The sequence below is a fragment of the Ursus maritimus genome, unplaced genomic scaffold (assembly GCF_017311325.1).
Source record: "Ursus maritimus isolate PB19 unplaced genomic scaffold, ASM1731132v1 scaffold_7, whole genome shotgun sequence".
NCBI lineage: Eukaryota > Metazoa > Chordata > Mammalia > Carnivora > Ursidae > Ursus > Ursus maritimus.
The window spans coordinates 81695199-81719372 of NW_024426885.1; the positions used below are offsets into that span (position 1 = coordinate 81695199).

The 24174-nt window shown below is 35.7% G+C and overlaps 1 pseudogene; it reads left to right on the forward strand.

Moving 5' to 3' along the window:
• LOC103662003 overlaps window positions 1–17492 on the forward strand; it is a 94077-nt pseudogene extending 76585 nt beyond the window's left edge.
• Window positions 17493–24174: the final 6682 nt, after the last annotated feature.

Consider the following 24174-nt stretch of genomic DNA (forward strand, 5'->3'; position numbering starts at 1 on the left):
CACTAAGATCAAGTATGAGACAAGGACATCCCTTCTCACTACGTTTCAACATTGTATTGGAGGTTCTAGCTAATGCAATGACATGAAAAGGAAATAAAAGGCATAAAGATTGGGAAGGAAGAAATAAAACTGTATATGATCATCTGTAGAAAATATGAAAGAATTGACAAAAAAACACCAACTCCTGGAACTAATAACCAATTATAGCAAGGTTTCCAGATGCATGATTAATATACAAAAGCAACTGCTTTTCCATATACCTGCAATGAATAAGTGGGATTTGAAATTAAAAACACAACAACATTTCCATTAGACCCCCAAAATGAAGTACTTAAGTATATATCTAATAATATATTTACAGGATGTTTATGAAGAAAACTATAAAATTCTTATGATGAAATCAAAGAATAACTAAAATGGAGAAATATTCATGGTTAGGAAGTTTATGGTTTATGGTTAGGAAGATTCAATATGTAAATTCCTTCCAAATTGATCTGTATATTAATACAATATCAATCAAAATCAAAATTGTGGATATCAACAAACTTATTCTAAAGTTTATGGGGAGGCAAAAGACCCGGAATAGCTAATACAGCCTCGAAGAACAACAGTTAGAGAAGTAACACTATCCGACTTCAAAACTTACTATAAAACTACAGTAATCTATACAGTATGGAATTGGTGAAAAAAAATATCAAAAAGATCAGTGGAACAGAATAGAGAGCCCAGAAATAGACCCATATAAATATAGTCAACTGATCTTTGTCAAAGGAGCAAAGCCAATGTAATTGAGAAAACATAGTCTTTTCAACAAATGATGCAGGGACATTTGACATCCACATGCAAAATAATTAATATACATACAGAACTTATATTTCATAAAAACCAACTCAAAGTGAATCACAGATGTAAATGTAAAATGCAGAACTATAAAACTCCCGGAATACGACATAGGAGAAAACCTAGGTGACCTTGGGTATGGTGATGTCTTTTTAGATAAAACACCAAGGGCATGATCTGTGAAAGGAAGAATGGGTAAGCTGGACACAATGAAAATGAAAAACTTCAGCTCTGTGAAAGACAATGTCAAAAGAAGACAAGCCACAGACTGGGAGAAAGTATTTGTAAGGACACATCTCATAAAGGAATTTTATCCAAAATAGAAAACAAACTATGAGAACTTAACAATACGGACAAACAATGGCCCCAAAATGGGCCAAAGACATGAACAGACACCTCACCAAAGAGTATATACAGATGGCAAATAAGCATATGAAATGATGTTTATGTGTCATCAGGAAAATATAAATTAAAACAACGAATACTACTATATGCCTAATAGAAAGAAAATCTGGAATACTGACCACACAAAATGCTTGGGGAGGATGTATAAATGACCATAGGATTCTGCAATCGTGTTACTTGGTATTTACCCAAAGGAGTTGAAAACTTACATCCATACAAGTACCTATACATAGATGTTTATCAAAGTTTTATGCATAAATGCCAAAATTTGGAAGCAACCAAGGTGTTTTTTAGTGGGCGAATAGGCGAACTTTGGCATATCCAGACAATGGAATATTATCCCATGTCAAAAAGAAATGAATTTTCAAGCCATGAAAAGATATGGAGGAAACTCAAGTGCATATTACTAAGTGAAAGAAGACAATCTGAGAAGGCTACATACCATATGTTTCCAACCATAAAAGGCAAAAACTATTGGAGACAGTAAAAAAATCATTGGTTTTCAGAGGTTGGTGGAGGTAGGAGCTAATAGGTGGAGCACAGAGGATTTTTAGGGCAGTGAAAAAAGCTTATGATACAATAATGATTCATTACACATTTGTTTAAACCAAGAATGTACAAAACCAAGACTGAATTTTAAGATAAACTATGGACTTAGGGTAATTACGGGCTAATAGAGGTTCACCAATTGTAACAAATGTACTACTCTGGTGGGGATGTTGATAATGGGGGAGACTATGCATGTGTTGGAGTGGGGGGTATATGGGAAATCGCTGTATCTGTCTCTCAATTTTCCTGTGAACTTAAACTGCTAGTCCCTAAAAATAAAGTCTACAAAAAAATCAATTACAAATAGACTATTTGGACAGTCTAATAAATATATGCCAAACAGGTGTTAATGAATTCCAGCCAAAATTTACTAGGTACAGATTATTTTAGAAAAAATAATTTAGTTAAGTTTTAAATAACATGCTATGTAGGTAGCATAATAACTTTTCAGGCAATGTAAGAATTTACATATTAATTTTCCCAGTTTATTTGAAGAATGAAATATGGCTCTAACAATAAAATACACAGAGGGCTCATTTATAGAGCATTAAGTGTTTTTCCCAAGGTCTTCCTCCTCTCAGAGAGAAAATTTTTATATTTGTTTCCATCTGCACAGTATCTCGTAGAATTTCTTGGAAGTTATTATATTTTGACTGCTCTGTGCCTTAGTTTTTAATATTCATGCTTGTTTTTCCTTACTTTTATATTTTTAGCCTTAGAATTTTAGTAGGAAATAAAGGTATGCCATTAAGCTTTCATTATTTATTTATAAACTCTCTTGCTTGTTAATGATCAAATTAGGGAAAACTCATACATCATTGAGGTTATAAAGAAGGTATGAAGTAATAATTTATTCTCTGGCATCTGCTTATTTCCTATTTCTATATCTGGTATTATAGTTGTCCTGATTTAATGTCAAATTCTCTTTTGAGAGGACTTTACTAATGTTTTAGATGACACGTGTTATTTTGTTTTTTTTTTAAACAATTTTTTTTAAGATTTTATTTATTTATTTGACAAAGAGAGAGACAGCCAGCGAGAGAGGGAACACAGGGGGAGTGGGAGAGGAAGAAGCAGGCTTCCAGCGGAAGAGCCTGACGTGGGGCTCGATTCCAGAACTCCGGGATCACGCCCTGAGCGAAGGCAGAAGCTTAACGACTGCGCCACTGAGGCGCCCCGACACGTGTTATTTTGATCTCCTATCGTAAGAATGAAAGGAAAGAGAAAATGTATGTATGTTGAGTACCTGGTCTTTTTATTTGCAGGTTTATTTTATTTATTTGGGAGTAGTAAGTGTGTTTAGGATGTTGGGGTTTAGATCTGAGTTATAGCCCATTATAAACCATATATTGCTGTTGGACTGTATTTTTTCATGATGTGCTTTTTACATGTATTAATTTGGAGGCAGGGCACAGTGCCATAAGGGAAGTGTGCTTTTGGCTCTATGTCAAAGCAGATCTGAAGAAATCTGATGAAAAGGGAAAGAAATGAATATGTCCCATGGACATCAGTCAGCTATAGAGAGCTGGTTGTTAAATATCTTTTTAAATATCTAACTATATAATTGTATTGATGTAGCAAAATTCTTATTTCTGACCTTGATTCAACTGATGTCAGAGAGGCAATCTTGGAAACATTATCTCACTGAAATGTGAGAACGTTAACATTATATGTGACAGTTTTAATAAAGAAAATTAATGTTGTTAATGTTCTGTATGTTGTTAAATTATAAGAAATTTCTATATAAAATTAAAAATTGGAAACAAGTTACTCATTATGCAAACTGACAGTAACAATAGTACTTCATATATATTCATGAATAGTAACCACTCAATGTGGTCCAATTTTCCTCTCAGTCAGCTTTTCATCCTGACATTTTGTTTTAAAATGGTGCAACATGTTTTTCTTTTCATTTCTCTTGCATGAACAAGTTCAAAGCAACCAGTCTATAATTATCTTTTCACAAACAATAGCTAATTGATTTTTGTAAGTTTCTACTCTATCATCTACCTGCAGAGAAAATTAAGCACACATCAAGAAATTATGTGCTCACTTTTGGTGTAATGTAGACTTCATTTTACCTTTGGATATGTTGATTAGAATTTTCCTTTGAGAGTTGGACTTAAAGAGTTTGTTGGCATCTAAGTTAAGGTGCTTATGAAAGAGGAAAAAAATGTGATACAGTCCTATATCATTTGGCAAAGCAAAATATGTTTGATGTAGTAAATACTAAATGCTTAAAAAAAAAAAAAAACCAAAATACTAAGTGCTGATTGCTATACAGCATATGTCAGTTCTTAGTTTACACCATTTGACAATAAAGAGGTCAAGTGAGCATTTTCCTGGGAAAAGTGACAAAGCTATACAAAAGCACTGTCAAGGCTGGAGAGGTTCCAAAGAATTGGAGAAATTAACTCTTGGCAAATGAAACATTATAGGGTAGCTTTCTGCTCTCAGGTACATGTGGGCTGTCCAATACAGAAGCCACATGTGGTTAGTTGAACTTTAATTAAATCAAAGTAAAATAAATAAGTTCAGTCTCTCAGTTGTCATAGCCACATTCAGTGCCCCATGTGGCTAGAAGTTATGCTACTGGTAAGCACAAAGAGTATTTTCATCTTCTTAGAAGTTCTATTGGACAGACCTGAGGTAGACTTATGGATGGAGATGTCCAACAGTTGGGGATGTGGGTTTCAAAGTGAGGAGTGAGATTCTATATAGGATTACTAATTTTATGGTCACCCAATTAAAAGTAAGAGCTGGAACCATGAAATAGATGAGATGAGATTGCTAAGAAAGGTAAGGCACAACCCTTTCAGAAGCTCGAAGACTGGATAACAAAATAGAATGTTTACTTACAGAGAAGATTCAAACTTGCCCATGTCATCAAGGTCTTGAGTAACCGGACCAGCACTTTTAGTATTATCCCGGAATTATCCATTTCCAAAAATTGTGCAATGTGCAATCTTACACTGATAGCAGAGACATTCCACAAAGTAGCCAGAGTTTAAGATCTCATCCTTTGCCGGGACTGTCACTGTTTCCATACTTTTGGGAAATTTGCTTCTTTTTTTTTTTTTTTTTCGCCTTTATGGCTGTCACCAAGCTGGATTCCAAGCGTCCCAAAGTCTCTTTGTTTCTGTGCTAATGAAAGACTTGCAGCAAATATTTCTTTGGGGCAATTTTGAGGAAGTCTGAGATCTCTGAAAGAGAGTTTTAATTTAAAATGCAAATAAGTGCTTTAAAATGAAATCTATTAGTATCATTTGCTATTCCAAAGGCTTTTAAACTGACAGCATCCAGATCAGTGGATCATTCTGTTCCACAATTCGTCTCATGATATTTCCATGTTTCTTCCCCTCCCCCAGATTGTAGGACAGTCACATCTTCAGCCCTGCTAGAGTTGTCATTTTAGAAGTCGCTATTCATAGTCTCAATAATTCTTGATATTGTCAGACTTTTAAAATTGTATATATCTCATTGGTGTGAAATGGGATTTTACTTTAATTTGCATTTCCTTGAATATTAGAAAGTTTGAGCAATCTTTCCACATGGTATTAGCCATTTAGCTTCATTTTCTGTGAATTGTCCTGTTTCTCTAATGAGTTATTTTTTCTTGATTTTCAATAATAAAATGTCTATTTATTTATTAAAATTCTTAATGTACTGTCTTGATTGTTTACTCATGTTTTAAAAATCATTTCTTTTTCCTTGACTTGCCTTTTAGCTCTCTTTATGATATCTTTCTGTAAACATATGTTTTACATTTTATTGTAGTGAGATTTATTGAATTTTACTTTTATGGTTTATATATTTTGTACCTGTATACATCTTAGCCTATCCAAGGCTAATAACAATTTCTCTGACATTTTCTCCTAAGAGATGTAGAATCTTGCTTGCATTTACATACATATTCTAAATTGGCTTTATATTTCCTATTGTAGGAGGTAATTAAAAAATATGAACAATTGCTTACAACCAGTTATTGACAAGTTTATCATTTTAGTGCTATTCTGTAGATCCACTTACATCATGTGTCAGGATCCATATATGGGTGGTTTTGTATGGACCTTCTTGCTCTGCTTCATTGGTCTCTTTGTCCCTGTGCCACTACCATAGTGTTTTAATTACTATCGCTTGACATTAGATCTCGATATTTCATAGGTAAAATACTCCGATTCCTTCTTCAAAATTTTGATCTTGCTCCTGGCCCAGGAAGCTACTTAGCTTATTTCTGAGTCCAATAATCACTTTTATTTAATATCACTTTCAATATTGTATCCACCTTAACGGCAGGTAGTATACACCAGATTCTGTGTTTACCATGCTGTCTTCACCTTGCAAAGAGCTTGAGTGCCCCCGTGTTGTTCTTGTTCCTGTGATCCACTCACCTATGGTCATTGTATCAAACATGAATGGTGCTCCCACAGTATGCTTGGAAATGGAAGCAGAAGATCAGTAATGATTAGCAAGGAATGAAGATGTGCAGACAACACAAATGTGTCTTCAACACATGTTTACTGCTTCTGGTATCACTGTATCACTGCTACTAGAATTTCAATAGTTTCCTATTGATAGTTAGAGTCAATCATTCCAGTCAAAACCATGATTTATCTTTCCGAATGAAGTGGCGATGTTAGACTCCAATACTTTAAAACATTATGTTCCCTGATTTAAGTTTCCTGTCCCTAGGAACCCAAGTCTTAAATTGCCATAGTTCAGGATCATAAGGATAAGAAACAATTATCTTATCTTTAAGTTTTTTTACTTACTTTATTTAAATTCAGTTAGTTAACATACAGTATATCATGGGTTTCAGATGCAGAGTTCAACTAATGAAATCATTAGTTGCATATAACATCCAGTGCACATTACATCACGTGCCCTCCTTAATGCCCATCACCCAATTACCCCAGCCCCCCCATCTCCCTCCAGCAACCCTCAGTTAGTTTCCTGTAGTTAAGAGTCTCTTATGGTTTGTCTCCCTCTCTGATTTCATCTAATTTTATTTTTCCCTCCCTTCCCCTATGATCCTCTGTTTTAAGAAACAATTATATTAAAAGTCAATCATTTGTTGCAACTATAGGAGGCAGCAGCTCTATCTCCAGCTCTTGATCTTGGACTTTTCAAGTGTGCTAACAAGAGGAGGAACAGTGTCCTTTCTCACAGACCATCTTGGTCTTCTCAGCCAGCTTCCAGACTCATGATTTGGTACCCCAGCTTGTGTAGCAGACATTCTCTTATTACACAAGGTCTTCACACGCAGTTGATAGAGTTCGTGATACTATCTGTGAGTGAGTTCTATGGCTCCACCTCCTCCTCCTTTCTTAAAAATCTAATCTATGTTCTTGTTAGGAGCAATGATGTGAGAAATACTCAGATCTAGAATGTGACATTTAGCTTGGACGTTCCTATAGACGGAAGGTTTGTGTCTGTCCACCTGCAAGTAATCATTCTGAATCATAATTGCGCCATACATTTTGTAGCATAATGAAGCCTATTAATAATCCCATGCCTATTTGGTAAATGTACTGTAATCTTGTGGTTTTAAAAAGGAATTAAAAATCACTCTTTTGGTGCGTTATACTAATATGAAAATGGCATTTTCTGCACCATACATTTAGATTATAATTTTCTTACTTTGTGTGCAAGGTGAACAGGCCAAGCTAGTAAGCTAAATGTCAGGGGTTGAAGTTAAAGAAAAAAAATATGTAAAGTTTTTGAATAAGACTGTAGTAGATGAAATTCTTACCTTCTTATTATTTTTTGTTTTTTTTTCACAACCACGGCGACAGAAAGTCAAAAAAATGGTGAGATATGCGGGACAGATTTCAAAGTAACTTGTATAAACCTCACATGCATTAATTAATGGAATGCTTCTGTTTATACATTCAGATTTAATACTGAATTTGTGCACAGACCCAGAGACCATCAACCACTATTTTAAATCAAAGCAATTGCACTTCACTAAATAGAACAGGCCACTTTTATAGCAAAATCTATTTAATTCTGATGGATTTAGCATACTTTAAGGAAATGAATCAAATATAATAATATTTAAAAATAGAGAATCACTATGTAAAATAACTTTGTAAGTCTGCAATTATTCAACATTGCACACATGGTCTAGGTAATTCCATTATCCTCCTAATTAACATCTAGTCTTAATTTAATTGGTGTGTTTTCTTCTTGTTACAGTTCATTTGTTATTTTTAAAAATATATTTACCGGGAACACACAATATGTCAGACTGTACTAAGCCCTCATTGGAAATTATAATTCAGTAAGGGAGTAAAAATAATAAATTAAGCAAGAAGTGAACACATAATTGCCAATTGTGAACAGTACTAGAAGGGAAAAGCAAAAGCAGCCTCCAAAAACATTGGTGAGCTTATCCTGGCTACAATATTTAAAGAGAGTAGGTGAAAAGTTGAGGAAGATGGGAGATGCAGCAATCTGGGACCTCTAGGACAAGGCAAGATTTTGAATTGAACCTGAGTGTTTGGAAGTCATTGAAGGGTTTGAAGGTTGAGGCAATTCTATATTGGTGGAATCTGAAAGCAACGAAAGCAACAATTAAACCCAAATTCAGCTCCACTACTTGTGAGATTGATTAAACCCACAGTAACATTGTACTGAGAAGGGAAGAGGTGTGCTCATTAGATATGGCCCAGCTAAGTGGCAGCTATCTAAAAAGGACTATAAAATAACCATGAGTTATGCCTTCCGGGTTCTGGAGGAAAAGTTAAGCAATGTGCAGAAATAAAAAAGAGGTTTCACACATAAGCAAGTAGTGGAGATAAAATGAAATAGAAGAAACAGTCAAAATAACCCACAAAATAGAAAAGCAAGCAAAGAGCATATGGGAGAAATAGAAAATAGCAAGATGCATCCAACCATACCCATCATCAAACTAAATACACTGAGATAAACTCAGTGGTCTAAATACTCCAACTAAAAAAGTAGAAATTGTGACATTGAATTAAAAAACTAAGACCAATTTGGATGCTGTCTGTAAAAAACTCACATTAATTGTAAAAACATGGGTAAGTTAAAGGTAAAGAGATAGACAAACACTTGACAAAAACTAATTTCCAGTAAAGGAGATTGCAGAGGCAAGAGTCGATTCAGTGGGAAGACAAGACAACCCCAAGTGATTTTGCTTCTAACAGCAGAGTTTCAAGATCCCAGCAAAATCTGATTGAACTGAAATGAGAAATAAACAAAACATCCAAAGCTATTGTTAGGAGACTTCAACATTCTTCTCTCAGTAACTGACAGAACAAGAGAAGAAATTAACAAGGTTATGAAAGACCAAAATAACATTAGTTGTCTGTTTGAACCACATGAAATCCATCATTTATTCATAAAGCAGAATCAATTTTTCTTTGTCTTGGATTATTAACTTCAATTTAGAGGACTTTTTCTGATGATGAAATTAACCTGTTAATTATAGAAAATTAGGAAAATACAAGAAATACATAAAGAAAAACATTTTAAAAACCTGTAATTTCTGGGGTGCCTGGGTGGCTCAGTCGTTAAGGGTCTGCCTTCGGCTCAGGGCGTGGTCCCAGGGTCCTATGATCGAGCCCCGCATTGGGCTCCTCTGCTGGAAGCCTGCTTCTTCCTTTCCCACTCCCCCTGCTTGTGTTCCCTCTCTCGCTGGCTGTCTCTCTCGCTGTCAAATAAATAAATAAAATCCTTTAAAAAAAACCAAACCTGTAATTTCTTTCCTAGACATAACTGCTACTTTTATTTTGGTATAAATACTGCTGAAGGGATGAATACTCAATGACATTTGTTAAAGATGGTTAAGGCAAACTTTATTCAACACCATCATGATTGGTGCAGGTCCCACTGCAATGGGTTTCACAGTGGGGGACAGAGATTGGGCTTAACTCCAAAAAAACATGAGTAAGTGGGAATTTATAGCCCAGGAGCAGGGTGGGGGCAGTGAATGGAAAATTACTAAGAGGAAATATCAAAGGTGAAAAGGATTCTGGCTACGTCAACCTAACAGGATTCTTTGTGGCCAACAAGCCGGGTGATCAGACATCACCCTGGGTGGTAGAGAATGCAGAACCTGACTGGATATCTAGGGTGATCAATATTGAGAGTAGGGGGTTCTGCTAAAACTGGATTTTCAACTGTGCACACATGGGCCTAGGGGGAAGTTTAGGCCTGACTAAGGACTGGTCAAGCAAACAATCTTTGTTAGTATATTTAGATGAGATATTAATAACTATGAATAATTATTAATAACTAATTAACTATTAATACAGAATTAAAATCATATAGAGCATACAGTCTTATAATTTGCCTTATCCACTTGTTTGTACCATGACAATATATGGATGTATTTATTCTATGTAAACAAAGTGATTTATTTTGCTATCTCTCCATATTCGGGCATTTCGATAGTTTCCTTTCTGTTGCTGCTGCTATGATAAGTGACTAATGAATTTGTGCACATAAGTCTCATTTATTTTTAATAATGGAAACTTTGAACATAACATAATGTGATTATATATAGTATCAAATCCTCAGAAACAGACGCTTGAGTAAAAGGGTAGAAAGATTCGAGATACTCTTGCAATACAGTATCAAATTGTTTTTCATAAAATTTGTTTAGTGTTCAATGAATGACATTATCAGTTTGGGAAGGCCAGTTTCCTGAACATTAATACTTTTAAAATTAAACTTTTAAAAAAATTAGGTAATTGTACATTCACAAACAGTTGTACAATCCAAGATGGAGAGATCTTACGTACCCATCACCTAATATGACCTATACCGTCTTTTCCACCTAGGGGAAGAGCTACCAGCATATTGCTCTCAGACAGCCAAGGTACAGAGCATTGCAATCACTGTAAAGTTAGCTCATTATGAACACATTCCCATCTATAGTTACAGCTCCCCTCTCCTCTGCGTCCACTTCTTATCCCCTGGCAACCAGTAATCTGTCCTGCATTCCTAAAATTTTGCCATTTCAAGGATATCATCATACACTATGTAACTTTTCTGGTTTAGATTTTTTTTCTCACACTCATCATAATTCTCTGGAGAGTCATCCAGATTTTGTGTATTAATAGGCACTTTTTATTGATTGTTGGATTGATGGGTAATATTTCATGCTATGGAGGTACCACAGTTTGCTTAATCAAAAGCCCATCGAAGGACATTAACCCATTGGGTATTTAGCAGTTTTTGGATATTACAAATAAAGCTACTGTCACAACCATGCTGAGATTTTTACGTGAACGTAAAATATCATGATTCTAGATAAATTGCCCACAGGGCAATTGCTGGGTTTTACAGTAAGTGCAGGTCTCGTTTGTGAAAGACACTGACAAATTGTTTCCCAGAGTGGCTGTATCAATTTATATCCCCACAAGCAATGTACGTGTGATCCAGTTGCTCTGGATGTCTGCCAGTATTTTCTGGTGTCATTTTTTATTTTAGCCATTCTGATAGGCGTGCAGTGGTACCTCCTGTGGTTTTAATTTGTAGTTCCTAATGCTTGTTTGTCATCTGTAGATATCTGTGGTGAAATATCTGTTCATTGCTTTTACCCATTTTCTAATTGGATTTTTTTTTTCACTGTTGGATTTTGATAGCTTCCTAAAAGTTTTATTCTGGATACTAGCCCTTTGTCAGACATGTGATAGACATACATTTTGCAAATGTATTCCCTCAATATGTAGATTTTTTTTTCATTCTCTTCTTAGGGTCTTTGTAGAGCAAACATTTTTAATTTTGATGATGCCCTATTCATCAACTTTTTCTTTAATGCATCCCATTTTGGTGTCAAGTCTAAGAATTATATGCCTGTTCCTAGATCCTAAATATTTTCTCCTATTTTTTACCAAGAAGTTTCATGGTTTTATATTTTACACTAAAGTGTGTGACACATTTTGAGGTAATTTTTGTGTAAGTTGTGAAATAGGTTGATGTTCAGTGTTTGGTTGTGGGTATGCAATTTATCCAATACCACTTGTTGAAAAGGCTCTTTCTTCTACTAAACTGCTTTGCACATTTGTCAAAAATCAGTTGGGCATATTTGTGTGGGTCTGTTTTTTGGTTCTCTATTATGTTGTACCTGTCTATGTGTCTATCCCTCTACCTATATCACAAAGTCTTGATTTCTGTACCTCCTTAACAGATCCTGAATGAGGAGCCAGTTCAGTTCTCTTAATTCTTACTTTTCACAATTGTTTTAACTGTTTTAGTTCCTTTGCATTTTTATATATTTTTAAAATAAGCTTGTCTATCTCTACCCACAGATTTGCTGGGATTTTGTTAGGAATTGCATTAAAACCTTATATTAATATGTAAAGAATTGACATCTTTGTTATGTTGGACCACCCAATAATGAACACAGTACGTCTCTCTATTTCTTTAGATCTCCTTTGACTTATTTCATCAGCACTTTGTAGATTGCAGCATACATGTTTTGTTAGATTTAGACCTAAGTATTTCCTTTTTTTTTAATGATTTCAAATGGTATGTTATTTTTCATGGTTCTCCAGAGAAGTTTTAGATATATAAAACTATGTAACTGTATATAGCTATATATAGCTATATATATATATATACATATATATACATATATAACTATGTAACTATATATAACTATAACTATATATATATATATAACTATGTTTGACTAAATATAGAGAGATATGTAACTCTATATATTTATATATATAACTATGTAACTATATATGTAACTATGTAACTATATATAGCTATGTATTACTATATTACTATATTATCTCTGTGTGTGTGTGTATATATATATATATATATAAGAGAAAGAGGAGAGAGAGAAAGACACTTAGGAGGCTGATAAATCCCACAGTCTGACATCTGCCGTCTATAAGCTGGAAAACCAGGAAAGCCAGCAGTGTAATCAGTGTGAGTCCTGAGTCTGGAGGTAGAAGAAACAGGAATCTGTTCTCCCAAGGCAGGAGAAGGTGGAAGTCTCAGCTCAAGAAGAGCAAGAGAATTCCCTCCCCTTTTTGCTCTATACAGCTCCTCAACGAATTGGATGATGTCCATCTGCACCATTGAAGGTGAATCTTCTTTACTCAGTCTGCCAATTCAAATGTGAATGCCATCCTGAAACACCTGCACAGATGCACCCAGAAATACTGTTTTACTGACTATCTGGACATTCCTTAGCCTAGTCAAGTTGGCATCTAAAATTAACCATCACAGTATTACCATTTTAATTTAATCATTAGTTTTAGGAGGTTTTTTTTTTTTTAATATTCCTTAGATTTTGTATACATAGATAATCATGTTTCCTCTCAGTAGGATAGTTTTGTTTCTTCTTTTCTGATATGTATGCCTTTTCTTTCTTTCTTTCTTTCTTTCTTTCTTTCTTTCTTTCTTTCTTTCTTTCTTTCTTTCTTTCTTTCTTTCTTTCTTTCTTTCTTTCTTTCTTTTTCCCTTGCCTTATTTCACTGGCTAGATCTTCCAGCATTAGGGTGAATAAAGTGCTAAGAGCAGACATCCTTACCTTGTCCTAGATCCTAGAGGGAAAGTACTCCAACTTACACCATTAAGTAGAATGTGAACTACAGGGTTTTTGTAGATTCTATTTTTCTAAATGAAGGAGTTCCTCTTTATTCCTTTTTATTTGAGAGTTTTTATCATGAATGGCTTAAATTTTGTCAAGTGCTTTTACTCCACCAATTGATATGTTCATGTTTTCTCTCATTCTGGTTGTTAATATGGTGGATTGTATTGTTTGATTATCAAATATTGGTCAAACATTGCTTCTCTGAAATGAATCCCACTTAGGCTTGTAATTCTTTTTATATATTTCTACACTCGATTTGACAAGCTTATTAAGGATTTCTGTAATTTTGTTTCTTCGTTTCTTTATTTGTTTCTTTCTCTCTTTCTGAAATTATGTTTGTCTGGGTTTGGAATTAATGTAATACTAGCCTTATAAAATGAATTGGAAAGTATTCCCTCTTTCATCTTCTGGATGGGATTGTGTAGAATTTATGTTCATTCTTCATTAATGGCTTGGTAGAACTCCAGTGATACTATCTGAGCCTGAAGATTACTTTTTTTGGGAGAGTTTTAAATTATGAATTCATTTTTCTGAATAGTTATAGGGCTTGCAAATTATTTAATATTTGGTGAGTTGTGGTAGATTGTGGTAGATTGTTTTTTTAAGGAATTCGTCCATTTTATGTAAGTTGTCCAGTATATGTGTGCACAGTTGTTCTCTGCATTATCTTGTTATCCTTTGGGTGTTGGCAGGATCTATGGTAACATCCTGTTTCATTCCTGATATTGGTAGTTTATGTCTTTCCTCATTTCTTTGTCAGTAGTGCTAGAAGTTTGACAATTTTATTGATATTTTCAAAGAACCAGAAAACACGTTCTTTTAAATTGCACATAGAAAATTCACTAATAGACCATATTCTAGATCAGAACAAAAATCTCCACTTTAAAATCAAATGGAGTGTGTTTTTTTAAATTTATCTTTTGAATTTTTTAATTTATTGATTTTTTAAATTATTATGATATGTTAGTCACCATACAGTACATCATTAGCTTTTGATGTAGTGTTCCATGATTCATTGTTTGCATATAACACCCAATGCTCCATACAATATGTGCCCTCCTTAATACCCTTCACCGGGCTAGCCCATCTCCCCACCCTCTCCCCTCTAAAACCCTCAGTTTGTTTCCCGGAATCCATAGTCTCTCATGGTTCACCTCCCCCTCTGAATTCCCCCCCTTCATTTTTCCCTTCCTTCTCCTAATGTCGTCCATGCTATTCCTTATGTTCCACATATAAGTGAAACCGTATGATAATTGTCTTTCTCTCTTGACTTATTTCACTTAGCATTATCTCCTCCAGTTCCATCCATGTCGATGCATATGGTGGGTATTCATCCTTTCTGATGGCTGAGTAATATTCCATTGTATATATGGACCACATCTTCTTTATCCATTCGTCTGTTGAAGGGCATCTCAGCTTCTTCCACAGTGTGGCTATTGTGGACATTGCTGCTCTGAACTTTGGGATGCAGGTGCCCCTTCTTTTCACTACGTCTGTATCTTTGGGGTAAATACCCAGTAGCACAATTGCTGGGTCATAGGGTAGCTCTATTTTTAACTTTTTGAGGAACCTCCACAATATTTTCCAAAGTGGCTGTACCAACTTGCATTCCCACCAACAGTGTAAGAGGGTTCCCCTTTCTCCACATCCTCTCCAACGTTTGTTGTTTCTTGCCTGGCCAATTTTTGCCATTTTAACTGGTGTAAGGTGGTATCAGTGTGGTTTGGATTTGAATTTTCTGATGGCTCATGATGTTGAACATTTTTTCATGTGTCTGTTAGCCGTTCGTAGGTTTTCATTGGAAAAGTATCTGTTCATATCTTCTGACCACAGCAGGATCAGTAATAGGTATTTGGAACCAACATATTTGGAAATTAAACAGCATGCCTTAAAATAACCAATGGGTCAGAGAAGAAAAGCCTGGAGAAACTAAAAAAAAAAAAAAAGTCTGAAGTTAATGAGAAATGAAAACTGAGTGTGATGGAATATAACTAAAGAAGTGCTTAGATGGAAATTTAAAGTGATCTTTATGTTAGAATGGAAGAAAAGTCTCGACCTAAACATCTTAACGTGTACTTTAAGAAGTTATCAAACAATAGCTAATTTAAACCAAACCTAGCAGGAAAAAGAAAATAAAAAGCAAAAGTCAAGGAAATCAAGGCTGGAGCTGCAGTGCTGAGGGTGGGTGCCAGTGGTTGGCACGGGCCGGGGAAGGGGTGTGCGCAGGCGGCGCTTACAGCTGGGAAAGTCAGCTCTGGACAAGATGCTGAGCTCCTGAAGCCTTGGCAGCCTCAGAGCCAGGATCCCAGCCAGAGAGGGGACAGCACCAGCTAGTCCTTGTTGGGTACTGTCTTAGCTATCAAGCCCCAGGATAATTCCTGGATGTGTTCACCAAGCCCTGGGGAGGTCCTTTTGGAGATTTTGAGTTCACTCTCCCAGAAGGATTTCAAATTGCACAGGAAAAAGCCTTGAGAAAGGATTGCTGGTGGAGCATGAATTCTCTATATTGCCTGCCCCCACACGCTGCTCCTCAGACGCACTCTGGGATTCCTGGCGCAGAGTGGTTGATTTTGTGAAAGTTGCTCACCTGAACCGGAAGAAATCTTGCAGGTGTATTGGCACCAGGGGAGAAAACTTAAACACAAATGTAGAATTATACCAAAGTTTCTGAAATTACTAGCTGATTAAAAAACTTGTGGGTTCCTTTAATCCAGAAACCCATTGAGTGGTTTAACTGATTATGTTTGACTTTAAAATCAGTGGAATCCATCTAGATAAGAAAAGCATTAAAGAGCAGTGGATCTTACTATTAAAATCTTGGATTTGAGTAGAGCATTTTTTTATGGGGAACAATTTTTCCAAGATTGATAAGCATTTCTTCGCAGAACACTTTTGCCAAAACTTTATTTTCGATAGAGATTCTGTAATAATTGATGGTCTACATGCAGAAGTACTAGAAGTTTTATGCAAGGAGCTGCTTGCACAATTTTTCTTTATCCCAATGCTGGCCAATTGAAATGTCCAGAAAGCTGCTCAGCAGCAGAAAACATATGACGAAGTTAGTGGGATATGTTTTCTTACAGGACTACCCAGAGAACACTAGCTAAAAATTCAGACTGTCATGTAATTCCTTGAGAAACTATTTGACAAATTATCTGGCAGAACTATAAGAGATTTTTAGGAGATATGAGGAAAAAAGTGAAAGGAAATCTTCAAAATTCCAAATGAATGCCTTGGGATTCCCCTCCATCCAGTGGTATGATTTACGCAGAGAGGTAGAATATTGAGCCCAGTGTATATTGACGTGTTTCTCCCTGAAAGCCTGAATGGAAAAAGGTCTAAATATTTTTTTTAACTAATTGTTGGGGATTTCATTGTCTGCAGAGCTGCCTGGAAAATGAGGTGTGGTGTGAAGATTTTAGAATATTGGCTGTGGTTCACAAATTCAGAGGACTGCTGGGTGCATTTACTGCAAACAGACAAACCACATCAGGATTGTCATTTTACAATCTGTGGAAGTAGACTGGAAGAAAGAGACTGTTAACTCCATTGTAGTTCTTAAACTGTATCTTCCCCATTCCTCAGGGAGTTTACCAACTTTATTAACTCTTGGAATGATGGAAAAGCTTCCCCCTGAAATGGGGTATACCATACATTCTGTCATTAACAACACGTCAATGGACCAAATGCTCTACTGATTTTGCTGAGGTTCCTTCTATGCTGATGAAATATTTTCCAAAGTTTATCAAGTGGTTAACCAATTTGCCAGACATTATCAAACTGAGCAGCCACTGCCCAAAAATATGAAGTCTCATCTTTGTGAGAAAGGTTTGTGCTGCAGCCAATAGGCAACTTCAGGTCTTTTATGCCACTTTGCGTCTGCTCCAGCATGGGAAGCATCTCTGAGGCAGCCAACCTCAGACATCCCCATGGACACACAGGGTCAAGTTTATAGCTGACCATCTATTGCAAATACTGCCTAGCAGCTGTGAGTCAATCACCTTGTCTGTGATGGTATCACTCTTACCAGACGTCCAGGGTACTAGCTTCCATGGTGTAAAAGGAATGTTTTTTATAGGATCCTTCTAATGGACAGGAATGCTTTCTATAGGATCCTTCTAACAGACGGCAGGTGAGTGCTCTTGCAGGGAGATGCTGGCACGTGGTAGGAACGAAGAGCCCATACTCACACTTCCATGAACTCAAAAGGGCTCTGCTGTTCAGTATGTTTGGGAAATGCCACATAAGCTTTTTTTGTTTCAATTTTTTTATTTAATTAATGATTTTTTATTATATTATGTTAGTCACCATACAGTATATTCCCGGTTTCCGATGTAAAGCTCGATGATTCATTAGTTGCGTATAACACCCAGTGCACCATGCAATATGTGCCCTCCTTACTACCCATCACCGGTCTATCCCATTCCCCCACCCCTCTCCCCTCTGAGGCCCTCAGTTTGTTTCTAATAGTCCATAGTCTCTCATGTTTCATTCCCCCTTCTGATTACCCCCCCTTTCTTTATCCCTATCTTCCCCTACCGATCTTCCTAGTTCTTATGTTCCATAGATGAGAGAAATCATATGATAGTTGTCTTTCTCTGCTTGACTTATTTCACTTAGCATTATCTCCTCCAGTGCCGTCCATGTTGCAGCAAATGTTGAGAATTCGTTCTTTCTGATAGCTGAGTAATATTCCATTGTATATATGGACCACAGCTTCTTAATCCAGTCATCTGTTGAAGGGCATCTCGGCTGCTTCCACGATTTAGCTATTGTGGACATTGCTGCTATGAACATTGGGGTGCATATGGCCCTTCTCTTCACTACGTCTGTATCTTTGGGGTAAACACCCAGTAGTGCAATGGCTAGATCATAGGGTAGCTCAATTTTTAACTTTTTAAGGGACCTCCACACGGTTTTCCAGAGTGGCTGTACCAACTTGCATTCCCACCAACAATGTAGGAGGGATCCCCTTTCTCCACATCCTCTCCAACAATTGTTGTTTCTTGCCTTGTCTATTTTTGCCATTCTAACTGGCGTAAGGTGGTATCTCAGTGTGGTTTTGATTTGAATTTCCTTGATGGCTAATGATTTTGAACATTTTTTCATGTGTCTGTTAGCCATTTGTATGTCTTCATTGGAAAAGTGTCTGTTCATATCTTCTGCCCATTTTTTGATTTGTTTATTTGTTTCTCGTGTATTGAGTTTGAGAAGTTCTTTGTAGATCTTGGATACCAGTCCTTTATCTGTAGTGTCATTTGCAAATATATTCTCCCATTCCGTGGGCTGCCTCTTAGTTTTTCTGACTGTTTCCTTGGCTGTGCAGAAACTTTTAATCTTGATGAAGTCCCATAAATTCATTTTATCTTTTGTTTCTCTTGCCTTTGGGGATGTGTCATGAAAAAGGTTGCTTTGGCCATGTCGTAGAGGTTGCTGCCTATGTTCTCCTCTAGAATTTTGATGGATTCCTGTCTCACATCGAGGTCTTTCATCCATTTGGAGTTTATTTTTGTGTATGGTGTGAGAGAGGTCAAGTTTCATTCTTTTGCATGTAGCTGTCCAATTTGCCCAGCACCATTTATTGAAGAGACTGTCTTTTTCCCACCGGATGTTTTTTCCTGCTTTATCAAATATTAGTTGCCCAAAGAGCTGAGGGTCCATTTCTGGGCTCTCTATTCTGTTCCATTGGTCTATGTGTCTGTTTTTGTGCCAGTACCATGCTGTCTTTGTGATCACAGCTTTGTAGTACAGCTCGAAATCCGGCATTGTGATGCCCCCAGCTTTGTTTTTCCTTTTCAACAGTTCCTTGGAGATTCGGGGCCTTTTCTGGTTCCATACAAATTTAAGGACTATTTGTTCCAGTTCTTTGAAAAATGTCATCGGTATTTTGATCGGGATAGCATTGAAAGTGTAGATTGCTCTGGGTAGCATGGACATTTTAACTATGTTAATTCTTCCGATCCATGAACATGGAATATCTTTCCATCTTTTTATGTCTTCCTCAATGTCTTTCAAGAGTGATTTATAGTTTCTAGAATAAAGGTCCTTTAGGTCTCTGGTTAAGTTAATTCCAAGGTAACCTATGATTTTTGGTGCTTTGTAAATGGGATGGATTCCCTAATTTCTCTTTCTTCAGTCCCATTGCTCGTGTATAGAAATGCAACTGATTTCTGAGCGTTGATTTTGTATCCCACCACATTACTGAATTGCTCTATAACTTCTAGTAGTTTGGAAGTGGATTCGTTTGGGTTTTCCATATAGAGTATCATGTCATCTGCGAAGAGAGACATTTTGACTTCTTCTTTGCCAATTTGAATACCTTTGATCCCTTTTTGTCGTCTGATTGCTGTTGCAAGGACTTCTAGTACTATGTTGAATAATAGTGGCGAGAGTGGGCATCCTTGTCGAGTTCCTGATCTTAAGGGAAAGGCTTCCAGCTTTTCCCCATTGAGAATAATATTTGCAGTAGGCTTTTCATAGATGGCTTTTATGAGATTGAGAAATGTACCTTCTATTCCTACACTCTGAAGGGTTTTAATCAGGAAAGGATGCTGTATTTTGTCAAATGCTTTTTCGGCATCAATTGAGAGGATCATATGGTTCCTGAGTCTTTTCTTGTTGATATGATGTATCACGCTGATTGATTTGCGAATATTGAACCACGCTTGCATCCCAGGTATGAATCCCACTTGATCATGATGGATAATCCTTTTAATGTACTGTTGGATTCTATTAGCAAGTATCTTGTTGAGGATTTTGGCGTCCATATTCATTAGGGAAATCGGTCTGTAATTCTCCTTTTTGAGGGGGTCTTTGCCTGGAGGAGAATAGGTATCATTTCTTCTTTGAATGTTTGGTAGAATTCCCCAGGAAAACTGTCCAGGCCTGGAGTTTTGTTATTTGGAAGGTTGGTTATCACTGACTCAATCTCTTCATAATTAATTGGCCTGTTTAAAAGATCAATTTCTTCCTGTTTCAGTCTTGGTAGTTTATAGGTTTCCAGGAAGGCCTCCATCTCTTCCAGATTGCTTAGTTTTTTGGCATATAGCTGTTGATAATAGTTTCTAATAATCCTTCCAATTTCATTGGTGTTGGTCATGACCTCTCCTTTTTCATTCATAATTTTAATAATTTGGGTCCTTTCTCTTTTCTTTTGGATAAGTCTTGCCAGTGGTCTGTCAATTTTATTGATTCTCTCAAAGAACCAGCTTCTAGTCCTGTTGATCTGCTCTACTGTACTTCTGGTTTCTAATTCATTGATTTCTGCTCTAATCTTGATCAACTGCTTTCTCGTGCGTGGATTAGGCCTGTCCCTCTGTTGCTGTTCCAGCTTCTTGAGGTGAGAATATAAAAACTGCATTTTAGATTTTTCTATTCTTTTGAGTGAGGCTTGGATGGCTATGTATTTCCCCCTTAGGACTGCCTTTGCAGTATCCCATAGGTTTTGGACCATTGTGTTTTCATTTTCGTTGGTCTCCATAAATTGTTTAAATTGATTTTTGATGGGAAATGCCACATAAGCTTTGAAGGTGCACTGTGCACAACTAGAAGACTACAATCATGAAACATATTTAGCATTGCATATGTAACTCAATATTTCCCACCCCCTGTTTAGGAATACCTATTGGTGACATTTTTCAGAACACTAGGAAATAAATGCAAAAAGCATTCAGATGGAAATGACAATCTTACAGATAAAAGGTTCAAAATTTATGTGATTGCAGAACCTAATTGTCCATCAACATAAAAAGCCAGAGACAAGGAAAAACATTTGACTGGTAAAGGCGGGGATGCAAATGACATTCCCAGATATATAAGGGCTCAGGAAATATCTCAACAGTGTACTTTTCTATAAAATTGCTTAAAGAATATATAATCTTGACCAAGTCAAAGCAAGGGAAATCTTTAAGGAACTATTGAAAATGTAGAGAAGTCAGTCTCTTTCACAGTATCTGGATAAATCATAGTAGGAAATGATTTAGTTATGAATATTTTTCCTAGTGATGGGAATAAACACACAAGCAATCCTTCTGGCGGAAAAAATTCTCATGAGGTTACGGTTTATCACCAGTTTCCAAAAATCCAACTTGAAGTGCTTATGATTATGGAAAAGACAACCAAACAATAACTAAAAAATAACCTAAAAAAGAACTGGAGGAAAACAAATAAAATGTTAACATACCTGTCAAAAAAGTCAAGGAAATCAAGAACAGTTAAATCAATAAAGCCAAAAATTGCTTCTTTGCAAAGATAATATAATTGATAAAGCTTTAGCCAGACTAATAGAAAAGAATTGAAAAGACAAATATTATAACATAAAGAACAAAGAAGGGAAAGGAAAACCTCACTACAGATCCTATACACAATGCCAGTGTAATAAAAAATATTAAGCAATAAATTTGACAACTTAAATAAAATCCTTAAATTTCTTAAAATACCTAAGCTCACAAGGATCACAAATATCAGTCTGGAGGAAATGAGTTATCGGCCTATATCATATATATATAGAGAGAGAGAGAGAGAAAGAGAATTCCAGGGTCAGATTCAGATGGCTTATTTGGCAAAATTCTCACCAATACCTAAGAAAAAAATAATATCTATTCTATACTATCTAAACAGAAATTTGAGGAAGAGGGAAACTTCCCATCTCATTTTATGAAGCTAGCATTACTTCAATACCCAAACCAGACAAAGATATTACAAGGAAAGAAAACCACAAACCAATATCCTCCATGTATAAACAAAAACATTCTTAAAAAATTATTAGCAAATCGAACTTAGCAGTATTCTCAGAGAATGCTAAATTGTCGCCCAGTGGAGTTTTTCTAGAAATCACTTCTAATATTGGAAAATCAATCAAAGCAATTCACTATCTACACACAAACCTTTTAAAAAATGTAAATGAGAAGGACCTAGAATGGTCAAAATAATTTCAAAAAAATCATATAATTAATATACACTGAATGTGTTTAATTATATAAATAATGCAAAGCGATGATGTTCAAAATGTTTTTTGGGGAAAGGGTAGCTATAGTGGTCAGTGGAACACAATAAATAGTCCCAATGTAGAGTCCACCTGTATACAGTCCATTCATTGTTATAAAGAGGTGAACCAATTGAGTAAGGATGAATCGTTTCAATAATTGGTGCTAGACTATCTGGTTTATATGATGATGATAATAATAATAATAATAAACATATACTACTGCACATACTGTGTAAGAGTTAACTTGAAATGGATAATAAACATAACTGAAAGAGTTAAAAACATAATTCTTATAGAAGAAAACATAAAAGTATATTTCTGTGATCTTGGCATAAACAAGTATGTCTTAAGTAGGACACACAAAAAAAACAAATAAAAGAAAAAATGATAAGTTGGACTTTATCAGAATTAAAATATTCTGTTTTTTGAAAGATGCTATTAAGAAAATCGGGTGATGAGCATTAAGGAGGGCACGTGATGTGATGAGCACTGGGTGTTATATGAAACTGATACGTTATTGAACACTACATCAGAAACTAATGATCTACCATATAAGTTGGCTAATTGAATTTAGATAAAAAGAGGAAAATGAATAGGCAGACCACATACTGGGAGAAAATATTTGCAAACATATTTTATAATGTACTTGTATCCAAAATACATAAAGAACACTTATAATTCAGTAAGAGACAACCCATTTAAAAAAGAGGAAAGGATTTGACCAGATGTTTCACCAAGGCAGAAGTGTTAATGGTCAATAAGCAATAGGAAAGGATTCTTAACATTGTTAGTCATCAGGAAAATGCAAATTAAAATCACAAAATTATGATAATACATAGGAGAATGGCAAAATTAAAAAGACGGACCAGATCACGTCCTGGCAAGACTGGAGCAACGTGATACAGCATATAGTGCTGGTGAGAGTGCAAACTTGCATCACCGCTTGGTAAAACTCGCCAGCAACGTCTTGGAAAGGTAGATGCGCACCTACCATTCTACCTAACAGTCTCATTCCTAGGTGAAAACTGGGATGCTCCTTGAAATAAAAAATGAATAAACTACTGATAAACGCAGCAAAATTAATGAATCTCAAAACGACTAAAGCTAAATGCAAGAAGCCAAAAGCAAAATGCTACTTTATGCTTTATTTCATTTATATGACTTTCTGGAATAGATAAAATTACAACAGAAAACAAAGTAGTGGCAGCTAGTTTTTGGAGATTGATTGCCAAGTGTCATGAGAGAATTTAAGGTGCTTAGTAAATATTCTGACTATTTTGATAGTTACCTGACTGTATGTATTTACCCAAGGTTATGGAACTTTATGCTTTAAAACAGTGAATTTCGTTGTGTGTAAATTAGACCTCAATATAACTCACTTAAAAAGCTATCTTTTTATTCCATCGGCTGATCGACCTACCAAAGTAGCCACTAAAACTACACTCCATTGTCATTACTTCTACCTCGAGTTTATTTGCTGGGTGACAGTTTGGGAAGTTTGAGCATAGGGATAGGAGGTCAGCAGCATGGGTAAAAGCTGTGTGAACTATGTTGAATAATTGTTGCTCTGGGAGCTTTTAATGAAAGTTACTGGCCAAGAGTCTCTGTACTTTAATAGATTGTAACTCTTATTAAAAGAAGTTTTTTTTTTTTTATGTTTTTGGTTTTGGTTTTTGTGCGTCCTTTTTTGTGATCCTATGGACTAATAGAGTATTGGGTGCTTAATAAATGTTTCTTAAATGACTGAAGAAATGCATTTAAGAATTATAGTGACAAAGTAATCAGAAATGTTAGAAATGGATGTTTC